General features: G+C 46.9%; 1 long non-coding RNA gene across 1 annotated transcript in view; it reads left to right on the top strand.

The window, feature by feature from the left end:
* LOC110263999 overlaps nt 4,052–4,230 on the top strand; it is a 2,373-nt gene continuing 2,194 nt past the window's right edge. Inside the window, exon 1 of the long non-coding RNA XR_002349725.1 lies at nt 4,052–4,101. This is a non-coding gene — a long non-coding RNA (uncharacterized LOC110263999). The remainder of the gene's footprint in view (nt 4,102–4,230) is intronic.

Below are 4,230 nucleotides of genomic sequence, written 5' to 3'. Positions count from 1 at the left end.
CAAGGGTAAGCACGACGTAAAAAAACAAGTGCTACACGAGGACTTCCCAGTACGTCACCCATCCTAGTACTACTCTCGTCCAAGGACGCTTAACTGCGAAGTTCTGATGGGATCCGGTGCATTAGTGCTTGTATGATCGCACCTGTTAAAGTATGCGCACACAATTATCATAAGCATGTTTCGCGACGTAGGGTAAGTCGAGCTGCAAATCCCTACGGGGCCCGTGCGAGCTTGCCGAAAATCAGGTCATTGTGGCTCGCTTTAGCTAAGCTACTCAAAATAGCGTCGTTTAAAGAACAAGGGTAAGCACGACGTAAAAAAAAAAGTGCTACACGAGGACTTCCCAGTACGTCACCCATCCTAGTACTACTCTCATCCAAGCACGCTTAAGTACGGAATTCTGATGGGATCCGGTGCATTAGTGCTGGTATGATCGCACCTATTAAAGTATGCGCACACAATTATCATAAGCATGTCTCGCGAAGTAGGGTAAGTCGAGCTGCGAAGCCCTGCGGGGCCCGTGTGAGCTTGCCGAAAATCAGATCATTGAGGTTCGCTTTAGCGAAACTATTCAAGTTAGCGTCCTTTAAAGAACGAGGGTAAGCACGACGTAAAAAAAAAAGAAAAAAAAAAGAGGTGCAACACGAGAACTTCCCAGGAGGTCACCCATCCTAGTACTACTCTCATCTTAGTACTACTCTCGCCCAAGCACACTTAACTGCGGACTTCTGATGGGATCCGGTGCATTGGTGCTGGTATGATCGCACCTATTAAAGTATGCGCACACAATTATCATAAGCATGTCTCGCGACGTTGGGTAAGTCGAGCTGCGAATCCTGCGGGGCCCGTGCGAGCTTGCCGAAAATCAGGTCATTAAGGCTCGCTTTAGCTAAACTATTCAAGATAGCGTCGTTTAAAGAACGAGGGTAATCATGATGTAAAAAAAAAAAAGGTGAAACATGAGGACTTCCCAGGAGGTCACCCATCCTAGTACTACTCTCGTCCTAGTACTACTCTCGCCCAAGCACGCTTAACTACGGAGTTCTGATGGGATCCGGTGCATTAGTGCTGGTATGATCGCACCTATTAAAGTAAGCGCACACAATTATCATAAGCATGTCTCGTGACGTAGGATAAGTCGAGCTGTGAATCTCTACGGGGCCCGTGCGAGCTTGCCGAAAATCAAGTCATTGAGGCTCGCTTTAGCTAAATTGTTCAATATACCGTCGTTTAAAGAACAAGGGGAAGCACGACGTAAAAAATAGGTCACCCATCCTAGAACTACTCTCGTCCAAGCACGCTTAACTGCGGAATTCTGATGGGATTCGGTGCATTAGTGCTGGTATGATCGCACCTATTAAAGTATGCGCGCACAATTATCATAAGCATGTCTCGTGACGTAGGATAAGTCGAGCTGTCGCGACGTAGGTTAAGTCGCGCTGCGAATCCTGCGGGGCCTGTGGGAGCTTGCCGAAAATCAGGTCATTGAGGCTCGCTTTAGCTAAACTATTCAAGATAGCATCGTTTAAAGAACGAGGGTAAGCACGATGTAAAAAAAAAACAAAAAAACAAAAAAAAAGAGGTGCAACATGAGGACTTCCCAGGAGGTCACCCATCCTAGTACTACTCTCGTCCTGGTACTACTCTCGCCCAAGCACGCTTAACTGCGGAGTTCTGATGGGATCCGGTGCATTAGTGCTGGTATGATCGCAATTGTTAAAGTATGCGCACTTAATTATCATAAGCATGTCTCGCGACGTAGGGTAAGTCGAGCTGCGAATCCCTGCAGGGCCCGTGCGAGCTTGCCTAAAATCAGGTCATTGAGACTCGCTTTAGCTAAACTATTCAAGATAGCGTCGTTTAAAGAACGAGGGTAAGCACGACGTGCATTAGTGCTGGTATGATCGCACCTATTAAAGTAAGCGCACACAATTATCATAAGCATGTCTCGTGACGTAGGATAAGTCGAGCTGTCGCGACGTAGGTTAAGTCGCGCTGCGAATCCTGCGGGGCCTGTGGGAGCTTGCCGAAAATCAGGTCATTGAGGCTCGCTTTAGCTAAACTATTCAAGATAGCATCGTTTAAAGAACGAGGGTAAGCACGATGTAAAAAAAAAACAAAAAAACAAAAAAAAGAGGTGCAACATGAGGACTTCCCAGGAGGTCACCCATCCTAGTACTACTCTCGCCCAAGCACGCTTAACTGCGGAGTTCTGATGGGATCCGGTGCATTAGTGCTGGTATGATCGCAATTGTTAAAGTATGCGCACTTAATTATCATAAGCATGTCTCGCGACGTAGGGTAAGTCGAGCTGCGAATCCCTGCAGGGCCCGTGCGAGCTTGCCTAAAATCAGGTCATTGAGACTCGCTTTAGCTAAACTATTCAAGATAGCGTCGTTTAAAGAACGAGGGTAAGCACGACGTGCATTAGTGCTGGTATGATCGCACCTATTAAAGTAAGCGCACACAATTATCATAAGCATGTCTCGTGACGTAGGATAAGTCGAGCTGTCGCGACGTAGGTTAAGTCGCGCTGCGAATCCTGCGGGGCCTGTGGGAGCTTGCCGAAAATCAGGTCATTGAGGCTCGCTTTAGCTAAACTATTCAAGATAGCATCGTTTAAAGAACGAGGGTAAGCACGATGTAAAAAAAAAACAAAAAAACAAAAAAAAGAGGTGCAACATGAGGACTTCCCAGGAGGTCACCCATCCTAGTACTACTCTCGCCCAAGCACGCTTAACTGCGGAGTTCTGATGGGATCCGGTGCATTAGTGCTGGTATGATCGCAATTGTTAAAGTATGCGCACTTAATTATCATAAGCATGTCTCGCGACGTAGGGTAAGTCGAGCTGCGAATCCCTGCAGGGCCCGTGCGAGCTTGCCTAAAATCAGGTCATTGAGACTCGCTTTAGCTAAACTATTCAAGATAGCGTCGTTTAAAGAACGAGGGTAAGCACGACGTGCATTAGTGCTGGTATGATCGCACCTATTAAAGTAAGCGCACACAATTATCATAAGCATGTCTCGTGACGTAGGATAAGTCGAGCTGTCGCGACGTAGGTTAAGTCGCGCTGCGAATCCTGCGGGGCCTGTGGGAGCTTGCCGAAAATCAGGTCATTGAGGCTCGCTTTAGCTAAACTATTCAAGATAGCATCGTTTAAAGAACGAGGGTAAGCACGATGTAAAAAAAAAACAAAAAAACAAAAAAAAGAGGTGCAACATGAGGACTTCCCAGGAGGTCACCCATCCTAGTACTACTCTCGCCCAAGCACGCTTAACTGCGGAGTTCTGATGGGATCCGGTGCATTAGTGCTGGTATGATCGCACTTGTTAAAGTATGTGCACACAATTATCATAAGCATGTCTCGCGACGTAGGTTAAGTCGCGCTGCGAATCCTGCGGGGCCTGTGGGAGCTTGCCGAAAGTCAGGTCATTGAGGCTCGCTTTAGCTAAACTATTCAAGATAGCGTCGTTTAAAGAACGAGGGTAAGCACGATGTAAAAAAAAAAACAAAAAAACAAAAAAAAGAGGTGCAACATGAGGACTTCCTAGGAGGTCACCCATCCTAGTACTACTCTCGTCCTAGTACTACTCTCTCCCAAGCACGCTTAACTGCGGAGTTTTGATGGGATCTGGTGCATTAGTGCTGGTATGATCGTACTTGCTAAAGTATGCGCACACAATTGTCATAAGCATGTCTCAGGACGTAGGGTAAGTCGAGCAGCGAATCCCTGCGGTGCCCGTGCGAGCTTGCCGAAAATCAGGTCAATGAGTCTCGCTTTAGCTAAACTATTCAAGATAGCGTCGTTTAAAGAACGAGGGTAAGCACAACGTAAAAAAAAAACCAAAAAAAAAGAGGTGCAAGATGAGGACTTCCCAGGAAGTCACCCATCCTAGTACTACTCTCGTCCTAGTACTACTCTCGCCCAAGCACGCTTAACTTCGGAGTTCTGATGGGATCCGGTGCATTAGTGCTGGTATGATCGCACCTATCAAAGTATGTACAAACAATTATCATAAGCATGTCTCGCGACGTAGGGTAAGTCGAGCTGCGAAGCCCTGCGGGGCCCGTGTGAGCTTGCCGAAAATCAGGTCATTGAGGTTCGCTTTAGCGAAACTATTCAAGTTAGCGTCGTTTAAAGAACGAGGGTAAGCACGACGTAAAAAAAAAAAAAGAGGTGCAACACGAGGACTTCCCAGGAGGTCACCCATCCTAGTACTACTCTCGCC

Source organism: Arachis ipaensis, chromosome B06 (genome assembly GCF_000816755.2).
Source record: "Arachis ipaensis cultivar K30076 chromosome B06, Araip1.1, whole genome shotgun sequence".
Classification (NCBI taxonomy): domain Eukaryota; kingdom Viridiplantae; phylum Streptophyta; class Magnoliopsida; order Fabales; family Fabaceae; genus Arachis; species Arachis ipaensis.
The sequence above is the reverse complement of the archived record's forward strand: the minus strand, read 5'-3'. Positions and strand labels throughout refer to the sequence as shown.